General features: G+C 42.1%; 1 protein-coding gene and 1 long non-coding RNA gene across 5 annotated transcripts in view; both read left to right on the top strand.

Moving 5' to 3' along the window:
• The window catches only part of LOC110256746 (uncharacterized), a 437041-nt gene that overhangs the window by 55222 nt on the left and 358762 nt on the right, over positions 1-23057 (top strand). The window lies entirely within an intron of this gene.
• The window catches only part of LOC146396506 (uncharacterized), a 229565-nt gene that overhangs the window by 140068 nt on the left and 66440 nt on the right, over positions 1-23057 (top strand). Inside the window, exon 5 of one of the 2 annotated variants that reach the window (XR_014826583.1) lies at positions 21890-21936. The exons of the other annotated variant lie outside the window; for it this stretch is intronic. This is a non-coding gene — a long non-coding RNA (uncharacterized LOC146396506). The remainder of the gene's footprint in view (positions 1-21889; positions 21937-23057) is intronic. 2 annotated transcript variants of the gene reach the window in all.

Here is a 23057-nt window from a genome sequence, read left to right as displayed (position 1 = left end):
ACGCAGGGGTTCTTAGCTGTTTTAGTTCTTGGGGCATCCTGAGGAATGGACAAAGGTTATAGAAAAGACAGTCTCACCCTCTCTTATATGCAGTTTATATGGAATCACTTACCCTGAAGACTTGAGTGTCTAAGATACACTGCTGGATGAATGGAATTCTAGAAGCAGTGTGACAGTCATTCCCTCCATGGGATTATAGCTGAAATGAGGCCTCTGTTAAACTGGCACCAATTAAATCTTGGAGACAAAGTTTTGGGTGAAGCAGAAAGAACAGCTTTATTGCTTTGCCAGGCAGAGGAGGCCCCAGCAGGCTAAGGCTTCCAAACTGTGTCCTCCCTTGAGAGGGGATGGTAAGGGGTCTTATAGGTGTAGCTTGGATGCCAGGGTTATTGATCAAGGTATTTACATTCTTTTCCCTCCATAGATCATTTCAGAGGTTGTCAAGGCCAGTGTCATTACTGTCCGGTGATGGTTTTCTGGTTGTCTTCAGGGTTATCGTACCTTGACCTTCTCTGGAATGAAGATGGCCTACAGGGAAGGGGTATGAGGGGGTGTTCCAATTAAAAAAGGAAAACACTTGGTGCAGTACAACTCTAGGTGCACTACTCTAAGGAGAAAGTAACCATTAGTAAAAGAGAGCAATTAAACAAGGAAGAGATCATTTGTGAAAAGCCAGACACTAGGTGCAATTGAACTCTAACTAGAAAGGAAACATTAACACTAAGTTAGTGGGCCCAGGCAGGGCATAACACAGTGGAGACTGTTTTAACTAGTTTTTAGCTTTAACAATATTTCCTAATCATTTACTCTTGAGTCAGCCTTTTGAGGCTGAGGGGAGGCCTGGGAGGCTAAAGAAAAAGCCTTCTATTTTAAAACACAAGGACTTAGGGGCTTGCACATGGTTTGGGATCCACTGGTCTGCTCACTCCATCTACATCTCCTCAGCCCTTTTCTTTCCTCCTAAGCACTCTTGACCCCTCCTCCAACCTTAACCATCTCCCCTTGAGGTCTGTCTTTGGCAGGATCATAGTTATATTTCACAAGGCTCATTTCTCTCCGGGTAGTAACAAATCTATGAGGTACAACTGGGTCAATATTTCTGCAAATGGGTTCTTCTGTCCATAATTTACAGCCAGCAGCAGACATTCTGTGACTTAAAAGACAGGAAGGCAACGATCTCCTGGGACAGTATTTTAATAGCCAAGTGTCATTGCCACTAACAAACTTTTAAACTGGGCACAAGGATGACCTTGACAACCGATTTCCTATTCCTGCCCAAACTGTTCCCCTGGATTGTGTTTTTAATCCACTGTAGTCAACACCAAGGTTGTTTCTCAGTTTTGTTCTATAGCATATAATGGCTGCATCCCCCAGGAACTGAAATTAGGCATCCTGGCTTGGGAATCTTTTCTGGAAACAATAAAAGACTTCTTCAGCTTTGTCTTTTTATAAGGAGGCTTTGCAGCCAGCTTCACAGGCCTTGTAATATAATCTCAAGACACAGCTGTTGTTTCAGAGAGTTCATCCATGTCAGCAGCAATTAAAAAGTCCTTTGTTTTCCAAACATGCTTCTGGGCCTGCCTTGAAGAGCTTGGCAAACAATGCCTCCTGTAGCTTGAGGGAAGGACTCTTCATTGAGCGTGACAGAAAGGGTGTGCAGGGTTTGTTTTCAGTCCTGTTTCATGATTTACAGCAGGCACACCCGCGCATCTGCCAGATGATGATGTTTTAAATGTAGAAGATCTGCAGTCATCACTTTCACACTCTGAGATACAGCCTCTTGTTGCTATAAGTAAAAAACATGCTTATGAGATGGGACAAAACTCAAACCACTCATGGAGGGGCTGAGTTACCCTGTTTCTTTATTTTTTATTTTATATATCAAAATGATGCATCTTTGGGAAGTGAGCCTAAGAGCCTGCACCTGCTGCTCTCCCTGCTGAGGGCTGTACCACAGGATGGAGCTCCTGGGCTCCTTGTGAGTGCTTTGTGCTTTGGATCATGGGTACCTGGAGCAGGAGGGATTGAAGGAGAGACACTCGAGGTGATTTCAGAGCTGAGAAGCATGCTCTTTTCCTCTCAGTGCCATGATCCTCTTTCGAGAGTAAAGGAAAGTCTCACAGAAAATGTGTGTAGTGTGGTTTTCTGTTCATCTCACTCTTCCCAGCCATGGAGGAGGGCCTCCTATGTATTTGATGAATGCCTGGCATGAATGTTTCCAATACCACTGTTGAAACTGAAACACTGGTGACTTGAACCCAGCCAGAATCCAGATTGGGGCTTGAACCCATGGTTTTTGAAATTAGAATCACTCACCTGGTGTCTAGACTTACTGAGGCTCAGATTTTTTGTATCTCAGTGCAGAAGGAATCAGTGGGAGACAAAGTAATAGGCAAGAAATGCATTTATTAAGATAGGACACTTGTAAGGGATACAAGTGGGCAGGCAAGGAAGCTCTACCCTGAGGACTAGTTGGGCTACATTTTTATAATCCAAGGAAAGTAGGGAGGGAGAAAAGACCACCTTCTTCCTTCTTCTTCGAGTGGATGCCAGGCTTACCTCACTAGCTCCTCTGTATTGGGTAAAAGAGTATTTGATCCTATGAGGTCAAACTAGGACAGTTATGGTGCTTATTCAAGTCAGCAGAAGGGTGGGAACAGATGCTAGAATGTGTTGCATCATCTCGGGTTTCCATATAATGAGGGTCCCCTCCTTTGGAATGTCATCTTCCCCTTAAATTCCTCTCCTTGGTTCTAAGGGTCATTTTCTTGCTGAACTTGAAGGCAGGCCTCATTTTATCTTTCACCTAATGACCCGAGGCATATCTCACGCTTTTATTTATGGTTTTATAGTTAAGCCAGTCTGCTTTGTTCCAAGATGTTCGGATGGCTTTCTTGAGTCATTATTAACTTACAGTAATATCCCAAAGTGCACTAGGTTTCCATTTCTGTCCGTCGTCCCCTACTGGGACTTCTACAACCACCTGTGTAACTGTTTGACTCCATCCCTATACTGTATTAGTGTGTGTGTGTACGTATGTTTCAGATAGTACACGTATACTTTTTTTTCACATTGTAAGTGCATGTGTGTATGGTTGAGGGGAGGTTAGAGAGCTCATCAAATAACAAACCCTCTCTGTGTTTTGGTCTCTAGACCTCTTTTTTTACTTTGGGGAAGGGGCGTAGAGGTGAGGCTGGGTGGGCAAAGGGGAACTAAGGAAATCTCTCATTTATAATAAGCTAAAAGCAAAATTGTGGCACAGCCAGGGAAACATTTTCCCCTCGCTTTTTGAGTAATCAGAATGAGCTGCTGGCATCTCAAATGAAATTCTGATTTACCTGCTTAATGATGAACTTTATATTCTTGCAAATATCAACACAAGCAAAACGAAACAGTTCAGACCTCATGATCTGGGGAACATAGAAAGGTAAAATAGGACAAAATATTTCCAACTCAAGTTTCCTAAGTTGACAGATTCTACAATGACATTGCAAGAAGGGATAGATTAGTTTTTTTTTTTTTTTTTTTTCCCCGTGTTATGGCTGCACCTATGGCATATGGAAATTCCTGGGCCAGGGACTGAACCTGAGCCACAGCTGCAACCTACACGAAAGTTGTGGCAACACCAGATTCTTTAATCCACCTTCCCTGGCCAGGGATTGAACTGGCACCTCTGCATCAACCCGAGCCACTGCAGTCAGATTCTTAACCCACTGTGCCATGGAGAAAACTCCTGGAGTAGACTTTTTAAAGTGAAGTTTTGAATGCCTTGTGAGCTGGTTGGTCCCTACACATCTTGGCTTTGCCACAGTCACATGATTTATGTGACTGGGCAGGAAAGCTGCCCCAGCAGAGGGTCCCCCACCCCCACACAATGCTTGGAGCTCCCAGGAAAGTCAGCTGGAGTGATAGAAGGTGTCCCTCCCCTGTGTCTGTATCATACATCATCTTTCTTACTCTGCCTCTGTCAAAGTCCAGACCAACAGAATACTAGTTGGTGGCAGTGGACTCGATCTCATGCTGCTGGTGAAATCTTACTGTGAACGAAAAGAGGAAGCAGTTGCAGGAGAGAGATCAAGTGATTGCCTCTGATCGGTGACAAAGCCAGGGTCTGAACCCAGGACACACTCTGATCAGTGACAAAGCCAGGGTCTGAACCCAGGTCTTTGGACCCAGTTGATTTATTCTTTCTATCTATCTATCTATCTATCTATCTATCTATCTATCTATCTATCCATCCATTTATTTATTTTGCGTTTTAGGGTTGCACCTGTGGCATATGGACCTTCCCAGGCTAGGGTCCAATCAGAGCTGCAGCTGCCGGCCTACACACAGCCTTAGCAACACAAGATCCAAGCCGCATCTGTGACCTACACCACAGCTCACAGTAATGCTGGATCTTTAACCCGTTGAGTGAGGCCAGGGATCGAACCCACATCCTCATGGATACTAGTTGGGTTTGTTTCCATTGAGCCACAAAGGGAACTCCTGGACTCAGTTGATCTTGAACATTATATCAGAAAACTTGACCTGAGTGTACCAGGTGCTATAGCCTGAATATTTGTGCTTCCTTAATTTTCCTATGCTGAAACCTAACCCACAATGTGGTGGATTTTGGAGGTGAGGCCTTGGGGAGATGATTGGATCTAAGGAGGAAGGTCTGTAACTAGGACTCATGCCTTATAAAAGAGGCCGCAGCAAGCTCTCTTGCCCCTTCCGCCCATGAGAACAAGAAGAAGACTGTCTATGGACCAGGAAGCAGGGCTCACTGGACACTGACTCTGCCTGCGCCTTGATTTTGGATGTCCAGCCTCCAGAACTGTGAGAAGTAATGTCTGGGGTTTAAGTGGTCCCATTTCGGGTAGATTGTTGCAGCCCGAGCAGGCTAAGGCACTAGGTTTATTTTTTTTTTAACAGTTTTATTGAGATATATTCTTATACCATAAGATTCACTCATTTAAAGTATACAGGTATGTGTTCTTTTTAATTTTTTTTATTTGTGCATTTTTTAATTACTCAATGAATTTATTACATTTATAGTTGTACAATGATCATCACAATCCAATTTTATAAGATTTCCATCCCACACCCCCAGCGCATCCCCCCACCCCCCAAACTGTCTTCTTTGGAAACTATAAGTTTTTCAAAGTCTGTGAGTCAGTATCTGTTCTGCAAAGAAGTTCATTGTGTCCTTTTTTCAGATTCCACATGTCAGTGATAGCATTTGATGTTGGTGTCTTATTGTATGGCTGACTTCACTTAGCATGATAATTTCTAGGTCCATCCATGGTGCTAAAAATGCCAGTATTTTGTTCCTTTATTGGCCGAGTAATATTCCACTGTGTACATCTTCTTGATCCACTCCTCTGTTGATGGACATTTAGGTTGTTTCCATGTCTTAGTTATTGCAAATAGTGCTGCAACAAATATTGGAGTACATGCGTCTTTTTGAGTCATGGTTTTCTCTGGATAGATGCCCAGGAGTGGGATTGCTGGATCAAATGGTAATTCTATTTCTAGTTTCCCGAGGAATCTCCATACTGTTTTCCACAGTGGTTGCATCAATTTACATTCCCACCAACAGTGTAATAGGGTCTGATAACATTGCAAGAAGGGATAGATTTGGTCTTTTTTTTTTTTTTTTTTTTTTTCAATTTATGGCTGCACCTACGACACATGGAAGTTCCCAGGCCAGTTATGTGTTCTTAAAAAACATATTGAGAATTCACTCATCACCACATTTTAGGACACTTTCATACCACACAAAGGAAACCTGTCCCCAGTAGCAGTTGTTTCTCAGTCACCCCCAGCTGGTCGCACTCCCAACCCTATGCAACAGCTCATCCACTTTCTGCCTTTGTGGATTTGCCTATTCTGGGTATGTGGGATCAATACACTGTGTGATCTTTTGTGACTGGCTCCCTTCACTTGGAATAATGTTTCAAGCTTCATCCACATTGTAGCCTGTGTCAGTACTTTATGCTTTTTTATTGCTGGATAATATTCTATTGTCTGGCCATCCACATTTGGTTATGCATTCATGAGTTTATGATGTTGATGAAAAATTAATCGACCTAAGAAAGAAAAGGAAAATTTTTTTGGAACAAAATTCGAGGACTATAACCTAAGAAGAGTGTCTCCAGAAACTCTGAGTACTGTTCCACTCCTTAGAATTCAAAAGCACAGTTATGTAAATTTTTTGAGACAACGAGCTGTACATTAAATGATGGATTATTGGAGTTCCTGTCGTGGCGCAGTGGAAACAAATCTGACTAGTATCCATGAGGACATGGGTTCAATCCCTGGCCTCGCTCAGTATGTTAAGGATCTGGTGTTGCCACAAGCTGTGGGGTAGGTAGAAGATGTGGCTTGGATCCCAAGTTGCTGTGGCTGTGGCGAAGGCCAGCAGCTGTAGCTTCGATTCGGCCCTTAGCCTGGGAACTTCCATAGGCCACTCATATGGCCCTAAAAAGCCAAAAAAGAAAAAAAAAGACACAGATTTTTTACAGTTTACATAATCCAGACATAAGTGCTATGTGACCCCTTATGAGGTCAAGGGGTATTGTCTTTAAGGAGTGGTTTTCTTGATGCTGAGAGGTTGTGGCCCTTGATGGATGAGCAGGTGTTTCTGCCAATGGCTTGATGGGTTTGGTGCATGCATAATGTGGATATGCAATGCACAGTGGGGGCAGAGAAGGGGCCAAAGGACAGAGAAGAATTTTTGTTTAAATTTTTCTTGTCTTGTCATAAAATGTGAATTTTAATTCACAATGGCATTTAGGTGTTCCCACTTTTTGGTTATTATGAATCTCACTGCTGTGACATTGTGGGCAAATTTTGTGCTTGTACTTTTATTTCTCATGGGTGTGTAACTAGGAGTGGAATTCTTGAGTCATACGGTAACTCTGTGTTTAATTTTTTGAGGAACTGCGAAAATGTTTTCCACTAGTTTGTTTTTAAAACAAAGTCCAATGTTATGTTAACAAGTACCATGAGCTAGGAAAACTTTTAATCCATTAAAAATATATGTATAACTACATATGCACATGTCTGAATACATTAATAAACAGTTAAATTATGGAACGGAACAGGATGCTTCTCATCACTAAAAATAAGACTATATAAAGCAAAAGCCTTGCTTTCCATATCATGGATAGGTTGGATGGGATATATTTAAACCAGCTATCAGAGACGAGGCTTTTCGTCTGCAGTTGGACAAAGGTGATAAAGTTAGTGTTGTCAGAGAGTGCTTGCATCTGCCGTTTCTAGATGGAGACAGTGGTAACAGATTTTTGATACAGGTGTTAGGAGGTTAAAAAAAAAAAAGAGGAGCTCCCATGGTGGCCCAGGGGTAACAAACCCGACTGGTATCCATGAGGACAGGGGTTCCATCCCTGGCCTCACTCGGTGGGTTAGGGATCTGGCCTTGACAATTGCTGTGGTGTAGGTCACAGGCACTGCTTGGATCTGGCATTGCTGTGGCTGTGGTGTAGGCCAGCAGCTTTAACTTCAGTCTGACCCCTAGCCTGGGAATTTCCGTATGCTGCAGGTGGGACCCTAAGAAGCAAAAAAAAAAAAAAAAAAGGAAAACATCTGCAAGAGAGAATAAGGGTGCCAGGGAAGGGCAGGGTGGGTTTTCACGCTGAGGGTCTCTGAGCAGCAGCTCTGTAGGATTTAGGACTTGGCATCAGTTTCACAGGGACATGGAAGGGAGCGTTGGTCTGGAAGCAGCCCTTGTAGGCCCAGGGGCAAGCAAACCCAATGAAGCTGTTTGATATTCCGCTTGACTTTCTATTCAGCGTTTTGCCAGCCTTTCCCCTAAACTTTCACCTTATGTGATGCAGGAATGCCAGGATCTCTGTTCTGCCCCAGGCGCCACACAGTCTTGGGACCTCATGCTGTGTCTTGGGCTCCCTCTTTCACTGTAGAATAGGAGTAATTACCCCCCCACCCACTTCCAGGGTGAGGTCACAGGAGGACAGTGAGAAATAGATGGCACCCAGTACTCGGGAGCTTTTACACTGTCTGATGGAACTGAGTTCTCATTGCAGGGGTTTAAGGGACATTTCCAGTGCTCCGAGCGCTGACAGTTTTGTTTCTGCACCTACCTGTGACTGATGCCCTGTCTGTGTAAAGCCCTTACACACACATTTCTAAGCTAACAGACTCAAATAAAAATATAAAATTGGGAAGAATTGACAAAGTTCTTAAGATAGTACATCAAACATGAAAAAGATTTCCTTGGCATATATTAGAAAAAGCATGGAGTACAGAAATTACAGAAAAATGGAACTTCTATTTCGCATAATTTCAGACTGCAGATGGGTCAGTTCTTTTTTTTTTCTTTTTAGGGCTGCACATGTGGCATATGGAAGTTCCAAGGCTAGGAGTCTAATCAGAGCTACAGCTGTTGGCCTACACCACAGCTACAGCAACGCCAGATCCAAGTCGTATCTGTGACCTACACCACAGCTCACAGCAACACTGGATCCTTAACCCTCTGAGTGAGGTCAGGGATTGAACCTGAGTCCTCATGGATACATGTTGGGTTCTTAACCCACTAAGCCACAATGGGAACTCCTGGTCAGTTCTTTTCTTTAATCTCCCACAAACACTTGAATTCACCACATGCCTAATTTTGCCTAACTTTGTTTTATTTTATTATTTATTTTATTTTATTTTAATTTTTTTGTCTTTTTGCCTTTTCTAGGGCTGCTCCTGTGGCATATGGAGGTTCCCAGGTTAGAGGTCTAATCGAAGCTATAGCCGCCAGCCTACATCAGAGCCACAGCAATGCGGGATCTGAGCCAGGTCTGGGACCTACACCATAGCTCACGGCAATACCAGATCCTTAACCCACTGAGCGAGGCCAGGGATCGAACCCGCAACCTCATGGTTCCTAGTTGGATTTGTTAACCGCTGCACCACAACAGGAACTCCTAATTTTGCCTAACTTTGAATTCTGCCTCTTGGAGCTCTTGTATTTTTGCCCACAAAATAGATGTGAAGGCACCTGAGACAGCTCAACCATGTGATTATTTTATTTTATTTTTTAATTAGAGTAGATTTACATATTGATTTACAATTTACATAGTTTCATGTGTGCAACAAAGGTATATAGCAAATACATGTGTATTTGAATATATACATATTCTTTTTTAGTTTCTTTTTCCTTATACGTTATTACAAAATATTGAGTATAGCTCCCTGTGCTATACAGTAGGTCCTTGTTGGTTAAGTAGTTTATATATAGTAGTATGTTTGTTAATCCCAACTCCTAATTTATCCTCTCCCACCCTTCTCCTTTGATAACCATGTTTGTTTTCTATGTCTGTGGGTCTATTTTTATTTTGTATATAAGTTCATTTGTATCACCTTTTTTTTTAAGATTCCACATATAACTGATATGATGTTTGTCTTTCTCTGTCTGACTTACTTCACTCAGTGTGATAATCTCTAGATCCATCCACGTTGGTGCAAATGACATTACTTCATTCTTTTTATGGCTGAGTAATATTCCATTGTATATATGTACCACATCTTTATCCATTCCTCTGTCAATAGACATTTAGGTTGCTTCCATGTCTTGGCTATTGTAAATAGTGCTGCCATGAACACGGGGATGCTTGTATCTTTTCAAATTAAAGTTTTTTCAGAATATATGCCCAGGAGTGGGATTGTAGGAACATAGTGGTAGTTCTATATTTAGTTTTTTAAGGAATCTCTATACTGTTCTCTGTAGTGGATGTACCAATTTACATTCCTACCAACAGTATAGGAGGGTTACTTTTTTCTCCACACCCTCTCTAGCATTTATTATTTATAGACTTTAGATGGTTATTATTTTATATTAAAAGATATATAATTCATTTCCTCTACTAACCTCTTGTGGACTAATACCACAAATGAACTGTTTTATTAGAACAGTCTTTTACAAGCTTCATTTAAAAAGGAGGGAATTTGAGATAAGGAACTATGGAGAAACAAAGCAGTGCTGGAAGTATGGCCCACAGTGCCATTCCTTTTCTGATTTTGCTCACTTATCCATCTAATTAGTTTCATTAGCATTTTGTATTAAAGGTCTTCTTAGACATTTCCCTTTAAACATTACATTAAAAACTTAGAAAGATGGCTATGTACTTTTCCTTGATGGACGACGGCAGACAGAAGTTAAGGCCAATGTATGAAATTTTAGTAAGAATAGATCGACAGAAAAAAATTATTAGAGAACATTACATTTTGCTCCTGCCTCATTTTATGAATAGCAGCTGTGCTGACACTTAATACCCAAGCATCAATATCTCAAGACAACAGAGAGACTGGTCTTTGTTATTTTTTTTCCACCACCCAAGGAAAAAAGACAAGGAATTTCAGCAGGGGCTATTTCTCAAGAAAAATGACTTGCATTATGAATGTCTTCCATCATTTGCCTCACTTCATATAACTTCCTCTTTCCTCCCTGCAAGTTCTCATTATTCAAAAATCATTTACCACTAAATTATAAAAAAATAGTTTCTCCTGGAGCAGGAGTACAGAAGCTGAGCATAAGTCAATAAACAATTATGAGGCTCTCAAATCATCAGAAAGATGCCACCTGAGACATATGAACTGCTCTGGTCTCCAGAGGCCTGGCACCTGGTTATGGAGCATCTAGAAGGGTAATATTTTCTCTTCTCTGGAAGCAGTGGTCCCTGTCATCTCAACTTAGAGTTTTTCTTTGAAAGAACAAAAACATGTTCATGTTTGGAGGGTGCATGGAAGACATACATGGGTATCTTTTCCTGAAGCGCAGCCTGAAGCACTCATCATACTTGGCAGACAGGAACCCTCCCCCATCACTTGCTCTCCAGCTACGTGACCTGCCCTGATCACCATTGTGATGTATTATTTGGCACAGTTGGGATCCAGGCTGGGGGGCTGGTCTGGCCTCTGTTCAGAGTTGCCTCCTTATGAGCGGGGTGACTTGAGCAGATCACTGTATTGCTTGCAGTCTTGGTTTCTTCATTTATGAACTAGAAGGACATGCACTATGGTTTTCTTTTAGAGATTTAAAAAGTATGGATAGAGTATGTAGCCTGTGATATGTAGGGCAGACACTGCTGGGCTTCCTTATTTTTTTGTGGCCAAAAGAACCCTAAGGCTATTTGAGTGATGGTGTGGCCGGGCCAGGAGTTTAGTTTTGATGGTTTCAATGTCACTGTGGCCACCCATTGTCTATCCCTATGATTGATGGTTTGGAGGCATGAAATCCAGTTCTGACCAATGATATATAAGGGGCAGCCTGCTGGGCCTTCCAGGGGAGATCCACCCTGAAAGGACAGAGAGTGGAAGGGAAATGCTCTCTCTGGGAAAGGAATTCTGTGCATCAGCAGCTGATCCATTATTCTGAGGCCAACCAAGGCTGCCTCCTCCTCCTCTGAGGATAAACAGTGAATAACCTATGTTTCAGCCACTGTGGCTCAGATTTTCTGCTACTGTAGCCCAAAGTATCCAACTCAAAGAGTAGACTGTTACTTATATGCATGAATCAGTAAATGTGAAAGGGGTAAGCTAATATTTAATAAACTGTTTTTGTTGAATATTAATGGAAAATAATCCCCAACTTAATTCAAACTGTAATTCTATGATACTTTCTTTTTTTTTTTTTTTGCAATTGAGAAATCTTAAAAAAATTTAAATATTTTTCTTTCAGGGAAGGTCTAACAATAAAGTTTTGCTGACAGTAGAGTTTATTTTAAAACAAAGCAGGAGGCCCTATAATCATATAGTGGGAGGGAATTTAGTAATCATTTTAGGGTCTAAAGTTTAGATCATCTTCCTGCCTGTCATTCAAGGGCACATTGAAACCATCTCAAGTAATAGAATTGGGGTTTTAGAATCTTTAAAAAACTGTAAAATAGCAACATTTCTAGATAATTTCTAGGTAATTCTATATTAGGTTCATGCATACATTAAGCGGCATGGTTAATAATTATGGATGTAGGAAGAAAGATTCATCCTATCAGCTGTGGAAAAGTACAGATTTTCTTATTTTCACAGTTCGCATGAAGGAAGGTCCTTCTTATTCCCTCTTTTAATTGTACAGGTAGGATTCACTGCACAGGAGAAGCCTAATCTCTGCTGTAGTTTCATTTCTACTGGAGATCTGTCTTTCCTTTGTTCTGCTTATACCTGACAGACCACAAAGTTGAGAGAAATATAACATTTCTGAACTTGTCAATTCTAGTAACCTGAAATCTTTCTGGATTTTATTAGACCCTCTGGTATCAACGAGGGCTGTGAATCTTTTGTCTTTGTCCTGAAAACTGCAGACAGAGGCCTTCTGTCACACTCCTTAAAAAATTGGTGAGAAATAGAACACAGCCCAGGAAATTATATATGTATACATAAATATACATATGTACGTATATATAATTATACGTAAATTAGTAATCAGATGTATATATAATCCATATATAATTATATGTTAGGTAATCATATATATTTTATACATAATTATATATGTTGAGTAATCAGATATTGTACACACACACACACACACACACACACACACACACACACACACACTTTTTAAGTACCAGCTACTCTAACGTAGGTGGTTGTTTGGCTTTGTACAATAGCAGCACAACTTCTCTGTCGAGTAAAATGTATACATCTCTTCTATGAAGTGAAGTCTGTGTGTTCATCATTCATCATTCAGAGAAGAGTTATGTCACCACTCAGTTCCAGACTGCTGTGTGTTAAAGCCTGTGAAAGTCTTGGAGGAACTGGGTGATGAACCATGAAGATGTTCAAAGCCCCTGCCCCCATGCTGTATGTGGCTAGTCCTAGTTGTGTGGCCATGTGTGCACGCATGTGCGGTTGGATGCTGCTGTGCAGAGGGCGGCTGGTGGCATCTCCCAGTCACCGCCAGGCAGGTATTTGGGCCTTGGAACAGGCACTGCTAGGAGGCAGGCAAACCTGAACTGTGTGGGCTGGGCTGTCACGAGGCTCCAACCTGGTAACCACTCCCTTGGAATGGCCGGGTTGTCAGTCTGCATTAATTCTCAATTTATTTAAGGCCTCCAATGAACAGTTTTATGTTGGGTAACATTTTGGGACATGAAACAGCTAAAATGTAAGTAACCAAAAACAGGTTTCCAAAGTTATAAAAAGAAATCATTGTGAACCCTTCCTCTGTCCTTGGGCCACCAAGGGGAGTAAGGATAGAGGGGGTTCCAGTGGAACTGATTTCCTCTGAAATCCTGTGCGTTTTATGTTAATATGATAACATAAAACTTGGAGAAGGGCCATCAACTTCCCCAGATGCCCGACAGGTCTATGAGACAAGAAAGCTTAAGAACTGCTGAAAGGAAATACAAGTCTTTTGTGCAATAGTGTCCAAAGAAAACAGCAACTAAGAAGATGAAGCAACAAGAGGGACTATAGTTAGGGTTTAGCACTGATCCACTCTGTCTGCTGCTTTCTCCGGTGCTTAGGGCTGGGGCTGCCTGCTGAAGGATGCACCTGTAGAGCCTTTGGTCATCCCCTCCCCATCCCCAAGAGGGAGGGGGTGGGCAGGCACCCCAGGACCCAGGTGCAGGCACTCCTGCTCCCCCAAAGTGGAGGGTTCCCGTGAAACTTGTTGTAATCGGAAAAGGCTCAAGTGAAGAAGCAGGTGCCTTTGGCCACATCTTGCTAACAGATGCACAAAATCATAAGCTGTGGCATCTGGGTGCTGAGATGCTGAGTGTGGTTCTGGGGAAGGAGCTTGGTGAGGCCTCGCTCGATGCTGGGGAGTGGGAGTGCTGCCTCTTAAAGACACATTGAACACTATTTTCACTTTCCACCTTTCTTTTCTTTTTGTTTGTAAAATAGAAAATCCTTTTGGGATTTCTTTCGGTTATGAAACACAGATTCTAGTTCTGTCTCTTGTAAAAGCAAAGTGGTGTAAAGTGAACTTGGGAAAAGTGGGGGATCCACATTCATTCCTCTTGAAGCATTTGGATTTAATTGTGGCTAAAAATGGCCGTATTTCTCAAAAAGGAAGAAAGTCCTAGTGCTTGCCAGGTTGAAGCTGGCAGGTAGTCACATTTTTTTTTTTTCTCTGACCACATTTCACTTTTATTACTTAGTGAAAGTTATACCCAAACATTGGAAATATGGAAGTACTTTCATTAAATGCTTTATTTTGAAAAGTAATACATTTCTACACATCAATCCTGTGATATATTTTTCGTGGGAAGTTTACAAATAGGAAAACAGACCCAGGGATGTGTATGTCTTGGGTGGACTTGTGTAGACAAAACCAGCTCTAATGACCTGTTTCCTTCTCTCTCCTTCCCTTCTTCTCTCTCCCATCCAGAATTAATCCAGTGTCAGGCTAGTGGTCACATTTTCAGAGCCAATTTAATCATTGTCGAAAGAACTTGTAAGTTTACACAGACTGTTTGTAAGTAAAGGCAGTTTTTCTCCCAATGAGAAAACTGTAAATAATGAAAATCTGCTCAAAGGTTATTTAAAATCTAAACAAGATGTTAGTTAGACTTAATGAAAACACTCATGATGTGTTTATCACTTGCAATTGAAGTACTATTACAAACTGTTGAGCCTGAAGTCTTAGCAGGCAAACAACAGAGAAAGCTGGCCTTTCTTTTGTATTTCAGGCTGAGAAGGGTGGAGGAAGCAGGCTCAGAGTGGCTGAAATGTCCTTGTGTGTTCTCTGTTGCCACTTGTACATTGTCTGTTCTGCCTTTCCCTAGAGTTTCAAAGCAGGGTAAAAAGTCCCTGATGAGGATATCTGAATTGACTTTCATTTGTGCAGCTAGTCAGCCTAAAAACCTTAGAATCTTCCTTGAATTTTCTTTTCCTCTTGCACCCTGCGTTCCACTTGTCAGCATATCCTATCCTCTTTACCCTCACAATATATCCACATGCTGTCATGTTTTGCCACCTCTTCTGAGAACATCCCTCCTGCCCTGTCTTGCCTGGAGGACTCTGCTGGCTTTCCTGTTTCCTCTCTTGCTCCCTTTAGACTGTTGAATTAAACACTTTGGGCAGCAGTCTGGTAAAATGTAAGTCAGGCCATGTTATTCCTCCATTCAAAAGTCTCCAGTGACTGGAATTCCTGTGGTGGTGCAGTGGAAATGAATCCGACTAGTATCCATTCGGATACGGGTTCAATCCCTGTTCTCGCTCAGTGGTTTACAGATCTGGCATTGCCGTGAGCTGTGGTGCAGATCACAGATTCAGCTTGGATCCTGCATTGCTACAGCCATGGTATAGGCCAGCAGTTGTAGCTCCAATTCCATCCCTAGCCTGAGAACTTCCATATGCGGTGGGTGTGGCCCTAAAAAGAAAATAAATTAGTCTCCAGTGACTAATTGAAAAAGATACATGCACCCCTATGTTCATTGCAGCACTGCTTACAATAGCCGAGACATGGGAACAACCTAATGTCTATCAACAGATGAGTGGATTAAGAAGATGTGTTCAAGTTCTGTGAAGAATGTCCTTGGTAGTGTGATAGGGATTGCACTGAATCTGTAGATTGCCTTAGGTAGTGTAGTCATTTTGGTAATATTAACTCTTCCAGTCCACAAGCAAGGTATATCTTTCCATCTGTTTGTGTCATCTTTGATTTCTTTCATCAGTGTCTTATAATTTTCAGAGTACAGGTCTTTTGTCTCTTTAGGTATGTTTACTCCTAGGTATTTTATTCTTTTGGATGTGATGGTAAATGGGATTGCTTCTCTAATTTCTCTTTCTGCTCTTTCATTGTTAGTGTATCGAAATGCCATTGATTTCTGTGTATTAATTTTGTATCCTGTGACTTTGCCAAATTCATGGATGAGCTCGAACAGTTTTCTGATAGAGTCTTTAGGATTCTCTAGGTATAGTATCATGTCATCTGCAAATAGGGATAGTTTTACTTCTTCCTTTCCAATTTGGATTTCTTTTGTTTCTTTTACTTCTCTGATTGCTGTGGCTAGGACTTCCAAAACTATGTTGAAGAGTAGTGGCAAGAGTGGACATCTTTGTCTTGTTCCTGATCTCAGCGGGAATTCTTTCAGCTTTTCCCTATTGAGAATGATATTCGCTGTGGGATTGTCATATATGGCCTTTATCATGTTGAGGTAGGTTCCTGCTATGCCCACTTTCTGAAGGGTTTTTATCAGAAACGGGTGTTGGATTTTGTCAAAGGCTTTTCCTGCATCTATTGAGAGGATCATATGGTTTTTATTCTTCAGTATGTTAATGTGGTGTATCACACTGATGGATTTGTGGATATTGAAGAACTCTGGCATCCCTGGCTGGGATAAATCCCACTTGATCATGATATACAATTTTTTTTTTATTATACTGTTGGTGGGATTGTAAATTGGTGCAACCACTCTGGAAAACAGTATGGAGATTCCTCGGAAAACTAGAAATAGAATTACCATTTGATCCAGCAATCCCACTCCTGGGCATCTATCCAGAGAAAACCACAACTTGCGAAAACACATGTACTCCAATGTTCATTACAGCACTATATACAATAGCCAAGACATGGGAACAACCTAAATGTCCATCAACGGAGGTGTGGATCAAGAAGATGTGGTACATATACACAATGGAATATTACTCGGCCATTAAAAGGAATGAAATACCGTCATTTTTAGCAACATGGATGGACCTAGAAATTGTCATGCTAAGTGAAGTCCGCCATACAATGAGACACCAACATCAAATGCTATCACTGACATGTGGAATCTGAAAAAAGGACAGACTGAATTTCTTTGCAGAACAGATGTTGACTCTCAGACTTTGAAAAACTTATGGTCTCCGGAGGAGACAGTTTGGGGGGGTGGAGGGATGTGCTTGGGTTGTGGGATGGAAATTATGTGAAATTGGACTGTGATGATCATTATACAACTATAGATGTGATAAATTAATTTGAGTAATAAAAAATAAAAAGAAGATGTGTTACATACACAATGGAGTACTACTCAGCTACAAAAAGGAGTGGCATTTTGCCATCTGCAGCAACATAAATGGACTTGGAGGGCATTATGCTAAGTGAAATAAGTCAACCAGATAAAGACAAATATTGTATGTTTATATGTAGAATCTAAAAAGTGCAAAACACTAGTGAATATAACAAAATATTTGTTTTCACAGATGTAGAGAACAAACTCCCAGAGGGGAGAGGGAGGCAGTGGGGGAAAAGTAGGGAAGTAAGAAGTACAAATGCTTAGATATAAACCAAGCTGCAAGGATACATTGTACAACACAGGGAGTATAGCCAATATTCTATAATAACTATAAATGAACTATACCTTTAAAAATTGTAAATCACTCTATTGTATGCCTATAACTTCTATGATATTGTTCAGCAACTATACTTCTGTTAAAACCCTCTCCAGTGGCTTCCCGTCTCACAGGGACTCCCTCTCCCCAGCCATACCCTCTGGTGGCCCACACGCCCCATCGTCCATCCTGGCCAACAGCTCTCTGGCCTCATCTATTACTTTCTCCCACTCACTCTGCTCCAGCTGTTTTGGTCCACTGGTTCCACCTTCTCTCCAAAGCCTAGAACAGTGGCTGGCATGTAGTAGGTGCTCAATACATTTTGAATACACACATGGTAACTCAGGTATGTTTTGGGCTCATACTGTCTTCTGAAACCCAAAGAAAAAGTGGCTTTGATTTTGCATTTTATGTTTAGCTCCTCACCTCTCTGATGAGTTCTGGGGAACATATATTTCTTTTTCCATTGGCTCTGAATCCCTGTTTCCTCAGAAGTTTTCAGTCCCAGTCTGCCTCTGCTTCCCCTCTGCCTGTTCCATTTTCTTTATCTTGCTGTCCTTGTGGGCACCTTCACATCCTTTGCTCCCTAGGGTTCTGTGTGCAGCTGTCCTTGTTAAAGATTTGGAATAGTGGATCATATAACAACACCTAAAATGAAATCACAGAAAGTTCCCGTTTTGGCTTAGCGGAAATGAATCCGACTAGTATCCATGAGGATGTGGGTTCAATCCCTGGACTCGCTCAGTGTTTTAAGGATCCAACATTGCTGTGAGCTGTGGTGTAGATCACAGATTTGGCTTGGATCCTATGTTGCTGCAGCTGTGGTGTAGGCCGGTAGCTGTAGCTCTGATTTGACCCTTAGCCTGGGAACTTCCATATGCCTTGGGTGCAGCCCTATAAAGCAAAAAAAAAAAAAAAAAAAAAAAAAGAAATTACAGGGCAACTCTTACATTTAGATTTTAGGTGTCTGCTTTCTTAAGAGTCACTTGTTTTTCATGCGGGACTTGGGATAGTTGTATCTACTCAAGCTTCAGACCCTCTCCTCTTCCCCTTTTCCCTGGTCCTTCTGCTTTCTCTTTGCCAAGGTTCTACTTTAGGACATCTGACTGTTAGTGCCTTCTTTTGATTTTGAGTTTAAATCTATCTCATATAATTTTTACTCATTTGTGGATAAAATCAGTTTTCTTAGGGTTTGCTAATGGCTTGGCAGTTAAGGATTCAGTCATTGTCACTGCCCGTGGCTTGAGTTACTATTGTGGTGCAAATTCAATACCTGGCCCAGGAACTTCTGCATGTGGAGGCATGGCCAAAAAAAAAAAAGTAGTTTTCTTAACCTGTGAACTCTATTTAGAACAAAGAGCATCCCTTTTCCAGTGTCACTGTTTTCTAGGGTGCTAGGAAAGTGTTAAAAATCTGCATATGCTTGACTAATTTTTTCAAAAAGATAAAAGCATTCTTCCATGTATTTATTTTGGAAAAAAATGTGTTGATTGAATTTCAACTGTAAGCTTTTGGCCATGTTACTAAGTTTTTGACACACCAACTTTTTACAAACACTTCCATAACTGATCTCTCAATATGCTAAAAATTTTGAACAGTTTTTAATAGTCCAATATGTATTTTATGAAATGTAAACATATTTTATAGGATATTTGCATATTACCCTTTATTGCAAAAACTTAGGAAAGTTATAGATAAACTATGTGAAATACCACAATGTTTGGAGACACTTTTGTGAAGCTAAGTATGCAGTTTATTTGGAGCCTACACAAGTTTGGTGTTGCCTTGTAGGACCAGCTGCTCATTGATGTGCAGCTTGTGGAGAAACTTAAGGAAGATGGTGAAGGCAGCTTCCCTTCTGTTCTGGGCGTTAAGTGGCACGAAGATTAATGGCCCACAATGGTAACTGGCTCTTGGTTACACATGTCTAGGATGTTCAAGGAACAAGACAGTAAAGGATGGGATCTCACAGCAGTTCTCCCAGGGCTTCCTCACCAGGGATTAGGTGACCTGACCATGCCAGGATGAGCCTGCTCCATAAAATTGCAGATGCCGTTTTTATCCTCACATGCATGGCAGTAATTTTTTTTTTTTAACTAAAGAAAATCTTTGCGTTAGGAAGTGTGCCAAAGAGAGAACAAAATGAAACAAATGCTACCAAAATCACTTGAAGCCAACCTGTTCGTCATCTGAGGAGAAATAGTTTCTCATTTTCTAATCAAGTGCTATATCCTAAGGTTCTCCTGCCTAGTATTACTTTCTGTTGGATTCAAGCCTGACAGAGGTCTATGCTTCTGAGAAAAACCCATGAGAGTGGAGTCTAAAGAAGCAGCAAGCCATGACTCACCATCTGTGAGCATGCTGCAGATAGATTAAATACCCAGTACTGCAAGCAAGCCTTTTCCATTTTAACTTTGGCTACTTTGTACTTGGGTTTGTCCCCTTCAGATTTTAAGGGCCTTGCACATTCAGCGTTGTCACTTAGCCTTAACATTTGCCAACCTCTGACCACCTCATGTCTACCACATGCTTGTGCATCAAGGATGAGTTTCCCACAAGTCCCTGCTCCTCTGGTTTCCCAGGGACTTCAGATATGGGTAGTGTGGGATGGGATGGTGAGCTCAAGACCACTACTGCACCTGGACTGTTAGAGGGAGCCTTGGAAGCTTGACCCCCGCCCCCAGGCCAGACTGCTTCAGCGCAGCAGGGGTGTGGATGTTCACAGAGCAGGAGAGTCTGCAGGTTAAGCTGCACCAGGTGCAGGAAGAGGCTTGAATGCCCCTCAGGTGAGTGTGGCAGAATTTCTGAGTTAAGGTTTTCAAGTAGGATAGTGAGACACGACCAAGCCTTCATGTGATTTAGGAAGAAGCTTTTGTGTTAGTGCCAAGGACCGAAGGGAAAAGGGGGAGGTTGGAAGAGGCTCTGGCTGTCCCTGCCAAGACCACAGGGACTAAGATTAGGGAGAGAGCAGTGAGATGGATGAGAAGGTGAATTTAAGAGCTAGTTCTGTATGGAAGAGGCAGGGCTTGGCACACAATGGAGGAAAGAGAGAAGATATGAAGAGCTGGAGGGGGCCTGGGGTCTCCTAGTTTGTGGGACTAGAAACAACAGTTCTGTTTGGTGAGGTGTGCAGTGCATGGGGTTGGACCTGGTCAAGGGAGTGATAGAAGTTTGCATGCATTGACCTTGAAGGACTATTGAGTCATTTTGCTGTCAATTCACATCCAGCTACCAGGTAGGATTTAGGGTATGGCCAGGGAAGAAAGACAGAAGATTTGGTCATCTCCTCACTGAGAAATGTTTTCCCCAACTTGAGCAAACACTCGCTCCTCAGAAGGTGGGTCTGTGTTTGGTTCACATGTGTCCCCACTGCCAGCACAGTGATTGGCGGGAGCGTTGCACTGAACACATGGTGAGTGAAGAGTGAATTGTAGAGTCATTTTACCATCCCCCCTCTTATTTCTTCTTCACAGTTCCTACAATTACTTCCAAGAAAAGAAATACGAACCTTAAATCTTTGATCAGTGTTTTCCCTCCTTTATTTGGAAGATACATTTGCATACTGGAGGAAGAATAGTTTGGATTATGTTTCCAACATGATGGTTATATAGTCCAGATTTCCAATTTTCCGTCTTTCTGAAGCTAGTTTTTTTTTTTTTTCCCCTATTGTGATGAACCACTTCTGCAAAGGCTCAGAGCTTATCACATGTCCCTCAATTAAAATGGATTTTATTATTTTGTTCAATGCCATAGCAACACAGGGGAAAAAAGAGAAATATTCAGTTATGTAATATTGGTTTTGCACCAAAAATGTAGCCCTTCTAATATAGAGCAAATAGAACCCATTCTTGGTTAGTAGCATAGTTAAGGAAACATTTTTGGAATGACAATTTTCTTTTCATAATCGAAATGGTAGAGGAGGGAGGCTTCACCATGGCATTTGGTCCAATCTTTATGTAGCCCATGTTGACCACCTACAGGTTTGGAAAGGTGATGGGGAGGGTGTAGTGAGAGTCTAAGAACTTTCCTTGTGTTTTGAGTTCCTTAGTGTTTTTCTGTATATTACCTTTCTGTGTTTTCAGAGATTCCCAATGACTCTTTTTTTTTTTTTTTTCTGGAAAGGACTTTTCATCTCTAAAATTGGTTTTTATGAGATTTGATTGAAATAATACCTTTGGGAACAGTATCCAATATAATGTAATGCTGAACAATTATGATAGTAACTGACAGCAGTAATCACCAACCTCTTGTAAACTCCAGAAAGAAAAGAGCTGAGTCTTTGTATGTTTGTGAATGTGTGTGTCTGTGTGGGTTAGAGTTTATGTGCAGCAGAGGATCTGTGTGTTATCCACCTGTGTCGGATGTGGATGAGAAAAAGGAGTAGTCACAGGACAATTCCCTGTTATCCTTATTTAGTGTCCCTAAAATAGGGACAATATGGAATCATCCATGGCATGTTTTCAGAGACAAAGGCTGATGTCAGGAAACCTCACTATCCCTTAATGTAGCTCTTGAACCAATGACTTTCAAGGCTGTTCTGAAGGTCAGGATGCTATTGGTAAAGCCTGCTTCCTATCTTTTCAGTCTGAGACTAACATGTTGTATCTGAAATCAGCAGATGAGATGCAGAGCCAACTACTGATGGGTCCTTGCTGCCTCTGGCAGGTGAGTCACCAACATTCAGAAGACTGCAGTGACTTTTCATTTTGCATTTCCTTTTCTATCCCCAGTTGGTGTCACGCGTGCAGTAAGGAACAGGGACAGTCTCCCTCATTGACCACAGGCTAAACTCAGTGATTTTATCAGGAATTCTGGTTAGGGCTGTCGCATTCCTGGGCTCAGACCCCCTTGGCCCATGTCCCTATGGAACAAAAGGAAGGTGCTTCTTTGCTCTTGGAAGGCCAGGCTCAGGGCCCTGCATTCTACACCTTCAGATGCCCAGAGCCGTGTCCTGTGTCTTTCTCATTCCTCAGGTCCTCACTCTGAGGCCACCTCAGGGGAAAGGACGAAGCCCTGATCTGAGTGTAATGGTGTGCTCCCTCCCCACAGCTAGTGGTCAGAGTGCGACCTAGGGAGGGTCGAGGTCCTGGCTGTTTTGGTCCATGAGGGCCCCAGCAAGGATGCTGCTTTCACTCTGGTCTGTTCTAAAGACGTGTCTCCTGGGAACAGACTCACACTGGGGCTATTTTCTGAGGCCCCGCTGGGTTTTTTAAAAATTTCTTCTCCAGGCTGTAGGGTCAGGACCAAGATTACCTTTGGGCTATTTAAAAGGGAAATGTCCTCTGTTGAAAAGAGTGAACTCCGTCCCCCATCTGATTTCCTCCCTTCCCACTACTCTGGGCCTCCTTTCCCTGCTGTGCCCCTGGATCTGCCGCTCCCCCCACCCTTTGTGTGCTGGGCTCCAGCAGGCACCCACCTATGGCTCAGGCCTCAGAAGGCCAGCCTGCCTTTCCTCTCCAGCATGGGCTGGTTACTTGTTTCTGAGGGAAACAGGTTGGATTTGGATGCTGAATGCCTGTATTCTCCATCAGTGCATATGGCTATCTTTCATCTGGATGAAGCTCACTCCCCAGGGGTCCCCAGGGAGGGAAGTGTATCAGGGTCTTTTGTTTTCTTGTGAGCCCAGAGCTGGCAGGGCTTCTCCTTCCTTCTTTAAGCCACCACTTCTAAGAAGCTGACCAGTCACCATTCCATCACCTGCAGACTGGGAGGGGCAGGGACGGATGTACCAGGAGCAATTCCGCCAGGGGTTGGATGATCTCTGCAGGTCCCCCAGCCCCCCACAC

The sequence above is a fragment of the Sus scrofa genome, chromosome 14, assembly GCF_054392235.1.
Source record: "Sus scrofa isolate SSC_HxYL_T2T_F1_AM1 chromosome 14, Sscrofa_HxYL_maternal_Yorkshire_Landrace_v2.0, whole genome shotgun sequence".
Classification (NCBI taxonomy): Eukaryota; Metazoa; Chordata; class Mammalia; order Artiodactyla; family Suidae; genus Sus; species Sus scrofa.
The sequence above is the reverse complement of the archived record's forward strand: the minus strand, read 5'-3'. Positions and strand labels throughout refer to the sequence as shown.